The 18,564-nt window shown below is 43.6% G+C and overlaps 1 protein-coding gene and 1 long non-coding RNA gene across 9 annotated transcripts in view; one reads left to right on the forward strand and one right to left on the reverse strand.

Moving 5' to 3' along the window:
- Window positions 1-18,564, forward strand: part of ZBTB38 (zinc finger and BTB domain containing 38) — a 65,725-nt gene that overhangs the window by 36,393 nt on the left and 10,768 nt on the right. The window contains exon 1 of one of the 8 annotated variants that reach the window (XM_023192144.2): window positions 11,106-11,724. The exons of the other annotated variants lie outside the window; for them this stretch is intronic. The gene's annotated coding sequence lies outside the window, so the exon portion shown is untranslated. Of the gene's footprint in view, window positions 1-11,105; window positions 11,725-18,564 lie in introns of those variants that run through there. 8 annotated transcript variants of the gene reach the window in all.
- LOC111526438 overlaps window positions 18,064-18,564 on the reverse strand; it is an 18,644-nt gene continuing 18,143 nt past the window's right edge. Inside the window, exon 3 of the long non-coding RNA XR_002726364.1 lies at window positions 18,064-18,151. This is a non-coding gene — a long non-coding RNA (uncharacterized LOC111526438). The remainder of the gene's footprint in view (window positions 18,152-18,564) is intronic.

Consider the following 18,564-nt stretch of genomic DNA (forward strand, 5'->3'; position numbering starts at 1 on the left):
GGGTTTCACCTTGTCAGCCAGGATGGTCTCGATCTCCTGACTTTGTGATCCGCCCATCTCGGCCTCCCAAAGTGCTGGGATTACAGGCTTGAGCCACCACGCCCGGCTCAGTTTCCTTCTTTAAAGATGAAGCCAAGGCTTTCTCTTTTCTTATTCTAATAGATTTAAAAATATTTTCTAAATATAACAGTACTGATCTCAAAATATGATTTTTGGGAAGAAGAATGATCCCATTCTGCTGCTCTGTGGAGGTGAGCTAGAATACAGTCATGTCTTTTTATCACAGTCATCACTGTCCTGAACTTAGTGAAAGCTTTTAGAGCAGGAATCAGTAGAGTATGTTTAAGTGATCAGTAGATGTATTTTAAGATAGAATTGACATTCTAAAATACCTCAACAGGCAGAGAAAGGATGGATAAAGCAAACACAATTAAGTTTAACCAGAATAAACAAGGGAAATTTTGAGTTTCAGTTAAAAAAAAAAAAAAAAATCCAATCCTGGAGGTTTGGAAGCCAAAGGAGAGGAATAAAACAAGGGAAGAAAGGAGAGGTTCAGGCAAAAAAAAAAAAAAAAAAAAAAAAAAAGTCTGTATATTATAAATAAAATCAATTATTGAGCACTTACTACTTGCTGTGTACTTGCTGAGTGCTCATACACTCTCAGTCCTTCCCAAACTGCATGATATGTGTAGTAGTCACTCCATTTTATAGATGAGGAAACTGAGGCTTACAGTGAGGTCAACCACTTTAATAAGTGGGGTCCCAGCATCTGCCATTTGAGGAGTATGGCATAATAAGGCATGTGGAACCAGGAGTCTAGAAACTTCTCTTTTTTTTTTTCTGTTTTTAACTAAGACTGGGTCTTGCTATGTTGGCCAGGTTGGTCTTGAACTCTTGGCCGTAAGCAGTCTTCCTGCCTCGGCCTTCCAAAGTGCTAGGATTACAGGTGTGAGCTACCACACCCACCAAGGAGTCTAGAAACTTCTTTTGGTCACACTAGGAGATCTTAGGCTTTTCTGTAAAGTTTTTGGTTTTTTTGTTTTGTATTGTTTTTGTTGTTACAAGGGAGTAGCTGAAGAAATTGGAGATATATAGCCCAGGAAAGGGTAAACATTCAAAGGGCTGTCGTATGGCGAAGGCTACAGTTGAGGGCCCCTCAGTTGCTCCCTCCCTGGTGGGGACATCTCTAACTAGGAGATTCACACACTGGCTGGAGCCATCCTCAGCCCCCCACCCCACTCCCCATCTGAAGAATCTCTAAAATCCATTTGTGGCAAATAAGAATGAGTCAGAGTGCATGTTCCACTAAGCATCATGACCTCTGTGCTTTTTGTTATCTAAAACACCTCAAGCTCTGGTCCTAGTGAAGTGATGCTTGCTCATCTGCCCATTTTGAGAAAGGTCTTGGGACTGAATGACTGGCTACCTGGGACCTAGGAGCATTTCTTTGTGTGGTCTCAGCACCATCTTGTGGACACAGCACTGTGAACTAGGGATGGGCTGTGGTCATCAAATCCAAAGGAACCCGGAAACAAACCCCTGAAAAAGCTGCCGTTGGGGAAGGGCTCTGCCCAAGGAAGCCTGTTTTTAAGAGGGACTGCCTGCCCTCAGAGCTAGGAACTGCCTTGGGGCATTCACTTTAATGACTCTAACCTCGTTATTAAGCCCGTGACACCTGAAAGAGCAGAATGGGCAGGTTCAGCAATGCAGAAAGAGCCAGGCCTTTCCAGGAGCATGCTGCAGCACTGGGCTACCTACCGCTCACTCAGGAGGACAGCAGAGGCTTTCCGGGTAGGGGGAGCCCCATATCCCTTTCTCTCTGGCCTTTCTCATCCTGCATCCTGCCCCACCTCTTGGGCCAGGACACCCCTCTGCCCTGCCTCCTCTTCTTGCCTGGTACTCATTGCCTCTCAGAGCATAAGTCACCTTACTGTGTTTAAAAGGCCCCTCACCACCAAGGCGAGGATGGACCAGGATGAGGCTGTGAAGGCAACAGAGTGTTTCTGGGCTGAAATTCTTTGGCCTTCTTAGCCCAGTCTCCTAACACTCCTAAGCTGGCTGCCCTGATGTTTCTATGTGTGAAGAAACTGAATAATCATCTAATTCAGGGTAAAGTGATGCTCTGTGGGCGGATTTGCTCAATCTCTTTCCCTGAATGGGAAGGGGCAACGTATGGGCCTATAAAAGCCCTCAAGGGGTAGAAACTCCCCTCCGGTTGTTTGAACCCCTAACCTCTTCTCTGTTTATTCTTCACAGTGGGGCTGTGTGGGTGCCTTATCCTTAATGGGCATGCAGGGCTCCCCAAAACAATATAGTCACTTAATTTTTTGTCTGTTAACACACAGTTATTGACTGTATTTATCCCAATATTACATCATGATGCATGTATCTATTCTTTGAAAGTATTATAAAAACACTTTTTTATACAATGAAAATATCAAAAAATAGGTTTTTTTCACTGTACCAAAAATATTAACATATTCTCCCAAGGCCTTAATATATGAACTCTTACTGTATTACCTATAGTCCCCTATCTTGTCAAAAATTTGGTTTTGCATGTGCCTTCCACAAGCACTTTTTCCCTGGCTTCCCTTCTTTTGGGGTCAGCCTGGCCTGAGCCCCTCAGCTCCTGACCATACGGCCTGCAGAGCTGATCTTGCCAGGACTTAGAGGAAGCTCTTAAAGCCTGAATCTCTGCAGGCCACTCAACTCTGCGCTTCAGCACTAGGGAAATCCCCACTTACAAACTGACCCTGCTTCCAATGCCTTTCAACTGCCGAGCATTTAATTGGTTGCTAGTATCATAATGAGATGGGCTGGAGAAAAAGCTATAGTTACAGGTTTTTGTTTGTTTTCTGGAATTTTCATGGAAAATTATGAGAGCAAAAAGGATCTATAGAATGAGATACTACATTTTATCTGTATTGTTTAATCCTCGTAAGAACAAGGTCACACTGCTGTGTCCACTTTATAGATTTTTTTAAAAACCAAGTCTAGAGATGCTAATTAACTTGTACATGTGCATATAGCTAGCAAGTTAGCGGAACAGTAATTTAAACCCAGGAGTGGGTAAGCAGTGCTCTACCTCTGAAGATAAAGATAACTCACTATCCAGGAAGAAAAAGGATGCCCCACAGAACACGAAAGGAAAGCTTGGAACTATCGACTACATCTGACAGTTCCTGGTAATTTAATCAAGGACTTCAAGGGAAGCTTGAACCAAAATCTATAATAAAGCACAACAAACATGCCAAATCCCAAAGTGAACCCAAATTTTTAATTATATTTTTACTGAACAAAATACAAACTAATGAATTTATTAAACTGGGAATTAAACGAAAAAGGTTCTAAAATCAAAAACCCAAAACACAAAAATATTCTCTAAAATAAATTGTAACCAAATTGATATGTTATTAAAAACCCCCTTTGTATGAAGAGAAAGGAGCAGATGTAATTTGTCAAGTCTGTAAACAGTGCACGAGAGGCTTCTTTAGGAAGGTGAAAGAATTTCACTATCTAAAACAGACATGTAACTCAATACACAGATAAGTCCCTAGCTTTGTTTTTATTCATCAATTTATATCCAAATTTGAGTGACCTTCTGATTTAAGAGGATAAGTACATATAATGGAAATTTATTGATGATTTAAGTATTTATCTTAAACACCCTCCTTTCTACCAAGCTTTTTACTGGGACAGGTAATAAACAGTGAACTTGAAATATTTTTTATTTAAATGGTTACTGCCAGCTTGTTGTGGTGGCTCACACCTGCAGTCCCAGCACTTTGGGAGGCCAAAGCGGGAGGATCACTTATGCCTAGGAGTTCAAGACCAGTCTAGGCAACATGGCAAAACCCTGTCTCTACAAAGAAATAAAAAAATTAGCTGGGCATGTTAGCGGGCACCTGTGGTCCTAACTACTCAGGAGCTCAGGTGGGAGGATCACTTGAGCCCAGGAGTTCGAGGCCACAGTGAGCAATGATCAAGCTACTGCACTCCAGCGTGGGTGGCAGAGTGAGACCCTGTCAGTAAAAAATAAAAATAAAAAACAAGAATTCCTTTTTCCATTTGCTTAGAAGAGAGGCTAACAATGCAACTAAAGAAAGAAAATTATTTAAATGGTAGTTGTAATTAAATGCCTGTATGTGTGTGCATGCGTGTGTGGGGGGGGGGGGGCAAAGCTCAGGTGTAACTGCTCTCTGAATTAAGAAAGAATAATTAATTAATGAGCCCCTATGGGGTATCAAGCACTGTGAGGGGGTCTGGGGAACTCTGGGCACACAGTGAAACAGGACATTTGTCCCTGCCATTAAGGAATTTCACATTCCCTAATTTGGGGCCTGGGGCCAAGGCTTAGCTAATACTTGCTTCTGCTGACATTTTTGACTAAGAATTAATTGGTAATAGTAATAATAATAATAGCTAATGTTTATGAAGCTTGATTTTTATGCCGGACACTATGCCAAGCACTTTAAAGGTATCACTTAGTCCTCATGTTAACCTGAGTATCTTCTCATGTTAGCTGCCATTTTACAGAGGAAGAAACCGAAGTGCAAGTTTTTAAAATTTGCACAAGGTCACAGCCAGAGCGTGACGGAACCAGGTCCCCCAGATACCAAAGTTCAGACTTGTAGCCACTGTACCAGAGTGGACTTGATATGCCTTATCCTAAAGGATCGTAGAGCCCTGTTTTAAGAATGGACGTAACAGTGTTTGGGAGTGTCTCAGTTCCTTTAGTTCAGCAACTTTAATCTCTTCACCATTCCTTTTCTGTGCCCCCATCTTATGGTAACCCTCCATATACACTCAATATTATCTTGAAATGGAAGGGGATAAAAATAAAAATAAGTCATATTCATAAGTGTCATATATTACTTTGAAGTATACATTTTTTAAGAAAATGAATTAAAAGTAGAATTTATGGAAAATACTGAATTTCCCTTAAATGTTCACCCCAGGGCTACCTGGTGGTCCCATATGGCATCTTTGTACACAGTAAGAAGTGGCCTCCTTCTGGCAGGGACTGCAGCCCTGCACCGAGGGACATGCCCAACCAAGCAGAGCCTGGGCTGCCCCTCAGCCTACCACAGGGCATAGCCTGTGTACCCCACACGTGGCAGCCCTGCTCCAGGCCCGCTTACATTTTGCCAGATGTAAACTGGTCAGTAGGTTGGTGTGATGCCCTATGAGCCTTCAATAGTTGGGTCGCTAAATGAAACCAAGAAAAACATGGACAAGCTAAGTTCTTTATGCTCCTGCATCTGAAATGGAAAGTGTGGTTTTTGAGTCATGCTGCCTGGGTTTGAATCCCACCTCTGCCACCAATAGCTAAAACAATCTTGGCTGAGTTCCACAGCCTCTCTGAACCTCGCTTTTCTCATTTGTAAAATGAGAAAGGTTGCTGTGAGGCCTAAATGGAATGATATACATGCAGTGTGTAGAACGGTGCTGAGCACACAGCACATATATGCTTGTTAGGTGTTGGGACATAGCTTGGATGACATATGTAGGTGACTTCCTCCTGTCAAATGATAAGTCACAATGGGGACATTGTTGCATTTGTTAGGAGTATGGGGATGTCACTTCAAAGCAGTTCTCAGCTGCCCAGAGGGGCTCCGGCATAAGCAGGAGACATGATAAGCTGTTCCTTCATAGTGTAGTCAGAAGTCACAGGCCAGGTCATGCGGACTATATATCTTGGTAATTTTCAGCAGGATGCAAAAGCACACCTACCCAGACCCTGTCTCCCAAACCCTGGCTCAGTGTTAGTGATATCACTGATCTCAAATTCTTTTTGTGGTTCCACAGGTCAGTCTGATATGCATAGTTCTGCTGAGAACCACTGTTATAAGTACACACCATCGTGCCTCTTCCATCTACTGTTCATTGCCTGATGGAAGGCAAGGGCTTATAGATTGGTGTGCCGGGATGCAAAGCATCTGCAGTTCCATGACCCAGCAGGAGGCCACAGACCCAGCACCGTCTCCAGATTAGCTTCTTATGAGAGGAGGAGAGGAGGCCGGGGGAGGGAGCAGACGCCAGAAGGAAGCGACCGGTGACTGCAGGGTGGAAAGCTGCCAGAGTGTGGGAAGGGAAGATGTCACGTGGAAGCTAAGTCCTTCACAAACACCCAGCACCAGGGCTTTACACAGCACCGCCATGTTGCCACCTTTACAACCTTTTAAGTATTAAATTGTAAAGAGTTTGTTGCCAATTCAGCCCAGGTTCTCAAGACAAAGGCCAAATTCCTGGACTTTGAACAAAGCGTGTCCGTAGTGCTTGAAAGATTGCTCTTTTTCTTCCTTTGGGCCAAAATAGTGATAGTAAGCAGTTTTCAGCGTTTCAGAGCTGTGGTTCAGTGTTTTAACTTGTTTGGGCTGTAATAGCTTTGTGGGCAGCAGATAGCTCTGTTTTATCTTACGCAGCTCAGCTTTAGGCCAGCGATGTTGATTTGTGTGTGGGGTGGGTTCTTTTTCCTTTTTCATGTCAGAACAACCTTCTTGGCTTTTTTTTTATGACCACCCATTAGCATAGGTGGGAAATAGCAGAGCAGTTCAGGTTGACCTGACACTGGGTCTGGAAAGCTCGGTGACAGTGCCAGGTATGGTGGCTCTATAAAGCTTAGTTTTCGGTGCTTTCTGTTTTTGTATTCATTAAGTAAAGGTTTATTAATTATTATGTGGCAGTTGCAGGGCTGAGTGCTAGGGAAACTGGTCAACAGTCTCAGCCCTCATATAATTTTCACTCTGTAGTAAAGGCACAGACTTGTCAAGTAACTTTTAATTACAATCATAATGAGTACTATGAAAGAAAAGTATGCTAAAAAATATATAACAGAGGCACCAGCTGGGAGGAGAGAAGTGGGTGGTGGATGGAGGTGAGGGTGGGCTGCTGCCCAGGCTAGAAGGACATTCCAGGCTGCAGAAGCAGCACACTCAAACACCCTGGGCTGGGCTGGGAAGGCTCCAGGCACACTCAAGGAACAGAAGGGCGGCTAGTGTGGGTTAGAATGGCAGGAAAGGAGGTCAGATGACAGGGGACCTTAGAAGCCTTGGTAAGGCAGCTGAGATTTGGGTTCAGGGTTTTGACAAGCCCTGCTGACCAGTCTCCACTCTGTATTGGCCAGGAGACTCTTCCCTCCATCATGGAGGAGGCTCACACCAGAAGCCACACTCACCAGTCTCATGCTGCACCCTGACCGGCAGGTCCCCAACATAAGCCCCGTAATCCCTCGGGACTGCATTATCACAGACCTGTAATAAGAGGGTAAACCTACATACTTGTGGTGGGGGAGGGGAGGCGAATGAAAACCCATCTTCCTGAGGCATTTACTTTAGATTAGCAAATCCTGGCTGTGCCAGTGTTTTCTGGGCTGTGGGGCAGACACAGATTGATTACATATCAGGCGGCACCTGGAAAATGCCTGCTGGACAGCTGTTGTACACCTGGCCAGCCATGAAGGATTCCAGGCCCAAGGCCCACCAGCTAGCAATGCTCAGATCATCCTGGCAACTGCCACCCAGGATCAAGGGGCTGCATGCCTTAACTGCCATCCCCGGCTGCCCTGCTTGGAGACCTCTCTGGCACATTCCTCCATCTCTCTGAGATTTCTTGGCATATGACTCAGGCTGGTTGCCCCCAACTGCCCAACCTTTTGAATCCCATTCTGGGTCTTTTCCAGCTGCCAGCTTCTTCCATGGGGATCTTGTATAACAAGCCTGAGGTTTGGACTCACTGCTGGGCCCTTTTGTGCCGTATAGAACAAGTCACCTGCTCTGACTTAATTACTGCTGTATGTGCGCACATACATGTAAGGCAAATCACTTCTCCAGGCTCAGTTACCACATCTGTACAATGAGCATGTTAATAATACTAGCTTCCATATTGAGCACTAACTGTTAATTCATTGAATCCTATGAGTACATACTAGTATTTGCGGGGTTTTTTTTTTTTAGACGGAGTTTTGCTCTGTCGCCCAGGCTGGAGTGCAGTGGCGCGATCTCAGCTCACTGCAACACTCCACCTCCTGGGTTCAAGCAATTCTCCTGCCTCAGCCTCCCGAGTAGCTGGGATTACAGGTGCCCACCACCACACCCGGCTAATATTTTGTATTTTTAGTAGAGACAGGGTTTCACCATGTTGGCCAGGCTGGTCTAAAACTCCTGACCTCAGATGATCCTCCTGCCTCGGCCTCCCAAAGTGCTGGGATTACAGGCGTGAGCCAAGGCACCCAACTAGTATTTCCATTTTTTATGTGCCAACCTCCACAGGAGGTTGTGGAGGTGATTAAATGAATTAATATGCAAAGTGCTTTATAACGTGAAATATATCTGATAAAAGCAATTTTATTCAATATTGGAGAATTCAGACAGATGAAAATTGTAATTGGCTCTCTTTATGGTGACTATGCTCATGTACTGTTGATTTATAAACATATATCTTTTTATAGTACAGATTGTTCATTTTGTAAATGACTACTGAGGGCCTACTCTGTGTCAGGTGCTTAAGATATGTCAGTGAAGAAAATCAAAGCTTGATACTCTTGTGGGGCTTACATTTTTGCAAGCAGACAGACAATAAATAAGTCCATTTTGTATGTAGTATATTGGAATGTTGAGTGCCATGGAAAAGTCAAAAAGCAGAGCAGGGCGAGGGGGATCATGAGTGCAGGGGACAGAGGCAGGTTGCTTTTTTGGGGATCGTGAGTGCAGGGAACGGTGGCAGGTTGCCTTTTGGGGGATCGTGAATGCAGGGGAAGGCGGCAGGTTGCTTTTGGGGGATCGTGAGTGCAGGGAACGGTGGCAGCTTGCTTTTGGGGGGATCATGAGTGTAGGGGACGGCAGCAGGTTGCTTTTTTTAGTCGAGGTTAGCCTGGTTTGTGTATCATATGCATGGTCACGTCCCTTATGTGCCAGACATTTACTGCGTGCCCTCACCATGTGCTGCGGCCTGGAGATACAACAGTGAACAGTGAGCAGCCTAGATAAGCAGCTCCTCCTGGAGCTTACTTTCTGGCGGGCAGAGTGGACAGTAAACAAGCAGGCAAGGACAGGTGATAATTGCAGGTTGAGGTAAGCAGGATGAAGAAATAAACAAGGTGATGTGAGGGCAAACCAAAGGGGCAGCAGATAGAGAGATGGGGTGGCCCCTCCAAGGAGACATTTGAGCTGGGCCTGAAGCACGAGCCTGAGCCAGCCACCGGCAGTGCCAGAACCGTGTGTGTCAAAGGCCACAGGGCCAGAAGAGACTGGGCAGGTGGAGTCAGCCCGGGGAGCCTGTGTGCCTGAGGAAAGGCAGCGCAAGGAGTGCAGTAGGAGGGAACGAGTGAGTCTGGAGAGTGGACAGCGCAGGGCCTTCCTGGCCACTGGGCAGGGTCTGATTTTATCCTAAGATCAGGGGAAGGCCACTGAAGGGCTTTGAGCAGGCTTGACTTGATCTCATTTGTGGGTTTGCTTTTTTGTTTTTTGTTTTGTTTTGGTTTTTGAGACACAGTTTCGCTCTTGTCACCCAGGCTGGAGTGCCATGGCGCGCGCGATCTTGGCTCACTGCAACCTCTGCCTCCTGGGTTCAAGTGATTCTCCTGCCTCAGCCTCCCGAGTAGCTGGGATTACAGGCATGTGCTACCATACTCAGCTAATTTTTTTTGTATTTAGTAGAGACAGGGTTTTGCCATGTTGGTGAGGCTGCTCTCCAACTCTTGACCTCAGGTGATCCACCTGCCTCAGTCCCACAAAGTGCTGGGATGACAGGCATGAGCCACGGTACCCGGCCTCATTTGTAGTTTTTAAAGATCACCCTACATACTGCATGAAGGGTAAGCCACATAAGCAGTTCTCTCCATAGCCACCAACTAGGCAGAATGCAGTCAGTTCTCAAGCTAATTCCAGCTGACATTTCTTGAACCCCCTGCTAGGTGCCATGGACCACACTTGGTGCTTTTCAGGCGCATCATCTCATTCACTCCTCACTGCCCAGTTTCTGGTGTTATCCAGGAAGTACCAATGTAAGCTGTGATTCACTGTCTTGCAGGAGTCCCCAGAAACCCAGCGTGCAGAGGGGCAGGGAGTGGGGAGCGGCAGTGCAGTGCGGGAGGCGGATTTAGATTTAACACCAGAGCAGCAGCTGGTGCTTCGTCCATTTTAGGACAACTCATTCTTGTGATTAGCTGGAGGTTCACTCTTGTTCAGAAGCCGGAATGTAAACGGCTCTTCCCTCTGCCTTCCCCCAGAGGTAGCAATCAACTGAGAGGTACAGAGCCATCTTCCATTCAATCAGCCAGCCCTTTGGGTTCACAAAGAAATGATGGTTGGCTTTTGAAATCAATTCTTGCTAAGCTCACTCCTAAAATGAAAATGTTCAGGGGACAGAAACCCTGTCCTGGGGAACTCTGGGACACATCATTCCCCACAGCATTCAGATTAAAAATGCCTTCTATTAACACATTTTGGGGCAGGGCACGGTGGCTCACACCTGTAATCCTAACACTTTGGGAGGCCAAGGCAGGCAGATCACCTGAGATCAGGAGTTCCAGCCTGGCCAATATGGTGAAACCCCGTCTCTACTAAAAATACAAAAATTAGCCGGGCATGGTGGCAGGCACCTGTAATCCCAGCTACTCAGGAGGCTGAGGCAGGAGAATTGCTTGAACCCAGGATGTGGAGGTTGCAGTGAGCCGATATCATGCCATTGCACCCAGCCTGGGGAACAAGAGTGAGACTTCATGTCAAAAAAATATATATATACACACACACACACACACACACACACACACACACACGTACGTATATATGTATGTATATGTATATGTGTGTGTGTGTGTATATATATATATATATATTTTTGGGGGGATTCTGAGTGTCAGTGGAATTTGGGTAAAACAAGAAATGGAGACAGCACTCAAAAGGCTTCAGAGAGATTCTCTAAGCCTGTTTGCCAGATTTCTTAAGCAAGCAGGTGCCCAGGCAAGCTTGATCCTGAGATGAACTCAAGGTGCACAAGCTACCCTGAAACACTGCTGCATTTCAAAAAGAAAAAAGAAACCCAGGACCTTTTCCCCCTTTCATCTTTCCAAACAAGCAACCTAAAATATTTAACTGGGCCCATTGCATCATTCATGAATCTGACAGTACTCGTTCTCACAATCCTATGTGCACGCAACTACAAGTCCAGGGCCCTAATGTTTACCTTTTCCAGATAATAGGTGAGGTTGTCCAAGCTGGCCTCCCTCTCTGCTGAGTGCACTCCAGCAGCTTCCCGATGTCGGCCTTTAGAACAGCCTGAATTTCAGTTAAAAAATAAGTTTCCCCTGTCACACTATGCCTTCTTGAATCTGATAGCTTAAGTGCAGTAAAATCTGATAAATGTAGCTTTTCTGTACCCGTTTCAGGCCGCATTTAGAAGGCAACATCAACAGGATTTTCCTTTTCCTAGACACAGCTCAACTCCATAAAGGACTTCTGTTTTGTAATCTGTTTTCGAGATCTGATGCGTGTGTTTCTAACACCCCGTCACGTGAGGAGGTCTGACGTAGTCACCCAACATGACTATGAGAAAATATACTGCAAAGATGTGTGTGGGATGGTGCAGCCAGCTCACTGAAGCAAAATGTCCTTTGTCAGAAAACTTTCCGCAGGGAATAACAGACCTGTGCGGTAGATTTCACTTTGATATGGCCCCTGCGCTGGCCCAGTATGGACTGCAGGTTTGACTTTTGCAGGATTCCAGGTCAGTATCCTAATACAGTGCGTTCTTTTTTTAGTTAGGTTTTATTTCTAAGTTTCTTTTTATAGAAGACAACTTGCCATAGAGGGAGGAGAAAGTTGCTCTGTTGATTCAGTTGTTATTATGTACGTTAGGAGCTGCGTGGCCAAGGGCTGGCAAGAGGGCTCTTGGCCTTTTCCTCTGATTAGAAGATTTTTAAAAATGGAGTTTAATCTGGCCCTGGAGAGTGGCTTTGAGTAAGTGACTTGTAGTTCTAAGAATGTAGACTTGAAAAGGTTTACTTCACTCTCCTCTCTGTAATGTCTTAGAGCTTTACTAAGAAAAATACGCCAGATTTTACTAACAAGCCCTATAAAGATCTGCATAATAAATGCATTAGTTAACAACTTAAAGAGAATTTTCATTTTTTTTTTTTTTTTTTTTTTTGCATTGTAAGAATTAGGGTTTATATGGAAACTATCATTTTAAGTTTTCTGTGCATTTCAGTAAGATCACCTTAACTAATTGAAAGGAGAGAACATTTAATTAAGTTGGAAATACTGGGAAGTAGTTAAAGTCAGATTATTGCCAAGAATTATTTCCCTTATTTTCAAATTCATTCCCAGAATGAGTGAACCAATACTTAGAAGCAATATCCAGGATAGATTACTGTGACCAAGCTAACCTTTGAGACTTGGAAGGCCAGGACGCAAGCAGTGATAGATTGATTGTATAAACAGATTGTAGGTAGCAGCCTCAAAGAACAATTTTCACCTGTGTCTAGTGTGGAGTGGACTGTTGCTCCACCTGGTTTTTCAGCCATGTTCAAACTCAAGAAATAGTCATCGCCTCAAACTTGGAAAATTAAGGACAGGTATGGAGAGTGGGTATATCTGCGTGACTGCGGGTGTATCTGTGTTTCTGTATCCCTTGGTCTCCATCTGTCTCCTGAGGATTTCTGCTTTGTGTTTCACCACATTTTATTCACTGTCTCTTTAGTCCTTTGAGGCTCATATAGATTTATTTTATTGAGTAAAATAATTTTTAAATAATTTCTTAGAAAATTATTTAATTAAGATTTTTAATTAAATTTGTTTTGACTTTTTTTTGTTTTGGTTTTGGTTTTGGTTTTGGTTAGCACAGCAGTTCTCAAATTTTTTGGTCCCTAGACTCCCTTACACTCTTACAATCATTGGGTATGCAAAGAGCTTTTTTTATCTGAGTTCTTTCTATCAATATTTACCATATTCAACATTTTAAATAAGAATTGAAAGAACTATTAGATTGATGCAAAGGGAATTGCAGTTTTTGCCACTATTTTTAATTGCACCTACCTAGTATTTATTAACTGATGGAAAATGACTGTGATAAATCCAACGGAATGATATAATAACATTTTATTAAAAGTAACTATGGCCGGGTGCGGTGGCTGAAGCCTGTAATCCCAGCACTTTGGGAGGCCAGAGACGGGCGGATCACGAGGTCAGGAGATCAAGACCATCCTGGCTAACACGGTGAAACTCCGTCTCTACTAAAAAATACAAAAAACTAGCCAGCCGAGGTAGCGGGCGCCTGTAGTCCCAGCTACTCGGGAGGCTGAGGCAGGAGAATGGTGTAAACCCGGGAGAGGGAGCTTGCAGTGAGCTGAGATCCGGCCACTGCACTCCAACCTGGGCGACAGAGCAAGACTCCGTCTCAAAAAAAAAAAAAAAAAAGTAACTATTTTCTAAAACAAAAGAAATAGTAAGAGGACTAGTACTGTTTTACATGTTTGCAAATATTTTAAAGTCTGGCTTAATAGAAAGAGAGCTAGATTTTCATCTGTGCTCCTGCCTTCAGCTGTGGCATGCTGTTTTAGTGGAAGTATATAAAGGAAATCCAACTTCTCACAAATAGGTAGTTGGAAAGGGAAGGAATTTTTTAATAGCCTTTTCAGCTAATTACGGATATTCTTTGATACTACACCAAAACTTGACAAGTGATAATTTCCTAAAAGTGGGTTTTTATTAGTAAATCTTTAAGGGATTGCAGAGAGAAGAGTGAAGCAATCCTACATTCTTAGAATTCGAAGGCACTTTCTCAAGGCTGCTCTCTAGGGCAAGTTCCCCTCTGCTCACTCTCAACATCACCAACAACGGCTTGTCATGCCTACAGGTGCAGAGAGTACAAAGATGAATCAGATTGTCCCTGTTCTCAAGGAGCTCATAGGGAAGATATAAATGTGAACAAATGCATGATACCATACATTGTAATGATGGGAAACCAAAAACTAGAAATTCTGGAGGAGCAAGGCTATCCAGATAAGACATCAACTGAGACAAGAACAAGCGAGGATTGCCAGGCAGGGGAACTAGGGACTAGGAGAGAAGGATAATTTTTTTTTTTTTTTTTTTTTTTTTTTGAGAAGGAGTCTCACTGTGTCTCCTAGACTGGAGCGCAGTGGCGTGATCTCGGCTCACTGCAAGCTCCACCTCCCGGGTTCACGCCATTCTCCTGCCTCAGCCTCCTTAGTAGCTGGAACTACAGGCGCCCGCCACCACGCCCGGCTAATTTTTTGTATTTTTAGTAGAGACAGGGTTTCACCGTGTTAGCCAGGATGGTCTCGATCTCCTGACCTCGTGATCCACCCGCCTCGGCCTCCCAAAGTGCTGGGATTACAGGCATGAGCCACCACACCCAGCCTGAGAAGGATAATCTTAAGAGGAAATACAGTTTCTCTCCTAAGGCTTTATTCAGGCAGAATGTAGAAGTCTTCCAAAGTTATAAGAAAAGGGACCCATAACAAGGGAGACTGTGTGTGTGTATGCGTTGGGGGGAGGTGGGAGTATGGATGTGGGGAGTGGGGAGGCTAGGATGGAGAAGAGGACTTCTGCTTTTTACCTTAATGCATATCTGTGCTGTTTCAGTCTTTGACCATGAACATAGATTCATTTTCTTTTTCTAAAGCTAGGAAATTCTAAAAAGCAAGTGAAGAAAGTTCATTTCAGTCATCAAAAGTATCTTAAGTGCCTCTGTTTACATTATATGTATGTGTTTTTAATTATATAAGGCTGAAGCATAGCAGGAGACAAAAACTGAAAATTCCAAATATGCTAATTTACTAGAATTTCCCAGTGGCATTTATATAAAGTCTAATTATAAAATATGTTTACCATATATTTATATAATTCTTAAAAGTACTTTACCTATTTGTACAATATACTTTATGTAAATATACACAAATGTCCTTATAAGTATGATATATAATTTTATATTTAATTTATACAGGCTGGCTATGGTGGCTCAGGCCTGTAATCCAAGCATTTTGGGAGGCCAAGGTGGGAGGATCACTTGAGCCCAGGATTTGAGACCAGCCTGGGCAACACAGTGGGACCCCATCTCTAACAAAACATTTAGAAACTATCCAAGGATGGTGGCACATGCCTGTAGTCCCAGCTACTGTTGGGGAATGGGGGAAAGCTGAGGTGGAAGGATCACTCAAACCCAGGAGTTCAAGGCTGTAATGAGTCATGACAGCACCACTGCCGTCTGATGGCACTCCAGCCTGCGTGGCAGAGCAAGACCCTGTCTTAAAAAAGAAAAAAGATAATAAAAGTAAAATAATGTATATGGAGATTTATATTTTGTTTATATATAAAATACTGGATGACCATTCATCCTGATTTTTTGAGGTACAATCCCAATGTATACCTGTTTTCCTGGCATTAGTTGTACCTCCTTTCTCTCTCAAGTGTCCTGTTTTGGATGCTGAATTATATGTTCATCCTATTTCTATATCTGTGCTTATAAAATGTATTTAAATATAATATATGTCCATGTATTTATATATGCATGCTTGTATTTGCACACACATGTAGCTATATACATATGTGTACTATACCTGTTAAAAATATAGTTTAGGCCAGGCACAGTGGCTCACGCCTGTAATCCTAGCACTTGGGGAGGCCGAGGTGGACAGATTACAAGGTCAGGAGTTCAAGACCAGCCTGGCCAACATGGTGAAACGCTGTCTCTACTAAAAATACAAAAATTAGCCAGGCACGGTGGCACACACATGTAATCCCAGCTACTTGGGAGGCTGTGGCAGAAGAAAAGCTTGAACCCTGGAGGCAGAGATTGCAGTGAGCCAAGATCGCACTACTGCACTCCAGCCTGGACAACAGAGTAAGACTCTGCCTCAAAAAAAAAAAAAAAAAAAAAAACTAACATAAAAATATATTTTAAAAGCTATTCCAGCTAAAATGCAAACTCAGGAAAATAGTGACATTAAAGTCAGGTGGCCAGTTACCCAATTACAAATTACTTTATGTTTTTAAAAATATTGACTTACCCAAATTTTTATATCTAGAATATTTTTGTTGGCCTTTTTATGCTTATCTATTCCATCTCGGTGAATTTATTGCACAAAACTTGCTTTTTAGAAAATATTTTAGAAAGTTACATGTAAATTAAACCTCATCTTCTTTCTAACTTACATTTCTTTTTCTGAAATCTGTTGGGGCTTTCCATTGGCAGGAGCTCCTAAGACTTCTGTTTTAAGTTACTCTTTATGAAGAAATGTAGTGGAGGAGGTTGCTTTAAAGTAACTTTAAAGTCAAAGAATACTGTTTTTGGTGAAAATGACTTTCCCCCTCCCACATGAGCTCTCTTAAAGTCTAAATTTTCATCCTGGGGATATCCTTCAAGTAAGTATGTCTAAGTGGGTCCAATGTTATTTTACTTACTGTTCTTATCAGTCACACAAACCGAACCTGCCGAAGAGGCCAGGCGGCCACATTACTGAGAGAAGCTGCATGGTGATAAATCCTTGGGCAGGCAGCGTGTGTGTTGGGGACACAGCCACTTGGCACCAGTCCTTTTTGCCAGGCAGACTACAACCCCAGTGTGGCCTGGTCTTCCTGTTTTTCAAAAAAAGCTATATTGAATTTTTTTTTTTTTTGAGACAGAGTCTTGCTGTGTCACCCAGGCTGGAGTGCAGTGGTGTGATTTTTGGCTCACTGCAACCTCTGCCTCCCGGGTTCAAACGATTCTCCTCCTCAGCCTCCTGAGTAGCTGGGACTACGGGCACCCACCACCACGCCTGGCTAAGTTTTGTATTTTTAATAGAGATGGGGTTTCACCATGTTGGCCAGGCTAGTCTTGAACTCCTGATCTCAAGTGATCCGCCTGCCTCGGCCTCCCAAAGTGCTGGGATTACAGGCGTGAGCCACCGCGCCCAGCCGGCTACATTGATTTTTATGTTAGAGTTTTTCAACATGGTTAAGTAAGATTTTCAAAAATATGGTTTTAAAAATCACACGGGTCAAACAAAACCTGTGGGGACCAGATTTGCTGCATGGCTTATCGTGGGCCTCCTCTGGTCTGCAGATGTAGAACTGATTTCCTTGTTGCACTTTGGACCTGTGGAATATGGTTTTTAGCCGCAGCACTTTCTGAGATCATCCAATGAGCTGGATGAATGTGCTCTGAAAACAGTTTTGATAACACTTGGTGGTTTTGGGAGTGGTCACTGTTAAGATTGGAGAGGTGGATATAGAGTCTTTAAATTGCTTCTCCAACAAGTTTCACTGCTTTTTTTCAAGTTCCATTTGCAGATTCGGACTCTGTTTTAAGCAGGTGCATTGACTCCTGGATTATAAACTTCTTGAGGGCATGAAATTCTGATTCTGTCTCTTTCTGCCTGAAGTTCCCTTTTCTCCTCTTGTCCATATCTGCAGTGCTTAATTCCAGCAGCAGAATCCAGTACATGCCACTTCCTCCTGCAGGGAGTTTCTCAGCCTCCCCTTTCTGCCTCCCTTACTCTCTGTTGACTCCCATACCTTTTCCCTGCATGCCTGATCCTGGATGTTCCCTGAGTATCTTTTTTTTTTTTTTTTTTTTTTTTTGCAGTGTTTCATGAGCACATCTTAGTTCCCCTGCCACCCTGCAAACCTTTGAGGGTAGAATTTTTGTTTCTCTTACGGCACCGAGTTTTGATATCAGCCCTTAGAAATGGTTCTGGCTGGTTGATTAAAAACTACCTGAAATAAGGTGCCCCTCTGGAACAAGGTGGGAAGGAGACTTTCCAATGTTTACTCTGTATGCTTTTTCAATTTGATATCATATGAATTTATTACTTATTCACAAGAGAAATTAAGGTGTAAAAATACATATGGATTCCAGGGTCTCACCCCAGCTGTTCTAAACCAGAATCTCTGTAGGAGCAGGGGAGATGGAATCTGTAAAGCTGTACTATCTGAATACCTCTCAGGTGATTTTGATGCCTAGCCAGGTTTAGGAACCACTGTCTCAAAGCACATAATAGGTGTTCAGTAAGCATTCGTTTAAAGGAGGAATGAACACTTGTCCTTTTTTTTTTTTTTAAGATGGAGTCTCGCTCTGTTGCCCAGGCTGGAGTGCAGTGGTGCAGTCTTGGCTCACTGCAACCTCTGCCTCCTGGGTTCAAGCAATTCTTCTGCCTCAGCCTCCCGAGTAGCTGGGACTACAGGTGCATGCCACCACGCCCAGCTGATTGATTGCTTGTGTTTCTATAGCACTTAGCTGATGCCTTCTGCCTAGCAATTGTTCAATAAATATTTGTTAAGAGAATTAAAGTAAATTTTGAATTCAGATGCCATCACCACCTCCAACACCCCATCCCACTTTCTCTGTCTCTCTTTTTTTTTTTTTTTTTTTTTTTGAGACGGTGTTTCGCTCTTGTTGCCCAGGCTGGAGTGCAATGGTGCAATCTTGGCTCACCACAACCTCTGCCTCCGGGATTCAAGCAATTCTCCTGTCTCAGCCTCCCAAGTCGCTGGGATTACAGGCATGTGCCACCACGCCTGGCTAATTTTGTATTTTTTTTTTTTTTTTTTTTTTTTTTTT

The sequence above is a fragment of the Piliocolobus tephrosceles genome, chromosome 2, assembly GCF_002776525.5.
Source record: "Piliocolobus tephrosceles isolate RC106 chromosome 2, ASM277652v3, whole genome shotgun sequence".
Lineage (NCBI taxonomy): Eukaryota > Metazoa > Chordata > Mammalia > Primates > Cercopithecidae > Piliocolobus > Piliocolobus tephrosceles.